Below are 356 nucleotides of genomic sequence, written 5' to 3'. Positions count from 1 at the left end.
GGGGTTCGGGGTGGGTTTGGGGGCGCAGGTGGGAGGGATTTGGGGAGGATGGCACAAGGTGAGATGGATTTAGGGATGCAGGTGGGATGGATTTGGGGAGGATGGCACAAGGTGAGATGGATTTAGGGATGCAGGTGGGATGGATTTGGGGGGCACAGGTGGGATGGAACAAGGTGGGGATGGATTTGAGGGTGCAGGTGGGAGGGCACAGGGTGGGGCTGGATTTGGGGGAGATGGCACAAGGTGGGTTTGAATTTGGGGGGTGCAGGTGGGATGGATTTGGGGGCACAGGTGGGACGGGTTTGGGGGTGATGGCTCAGGGTGGGGCTGGGTTTTGGGGGAGGGGGGGGGGGCGT

Source organism: Corvus brachyrhynchos, unplaced genomic scaffold (genome assembly GCF_000691975.1).
Source record: "Corvus brachyrhynchos isolate BGI_N302 unplaced genomic scaffold, ASM69197v1 scaffold692, whole genome shotgun sequence".
NCBI classification, from domain to species: domain Eukaryota; kingdom Metazoa; phylum Chordata; class Aves; order Passeriformes; family Corvidae; genus Corvus; species Corvus brachyrhynchos.
The sequence above is the reverse complement of the archived record's forward strand: the minus strand, read 5'-3'. Positions refer to the sequence as shown.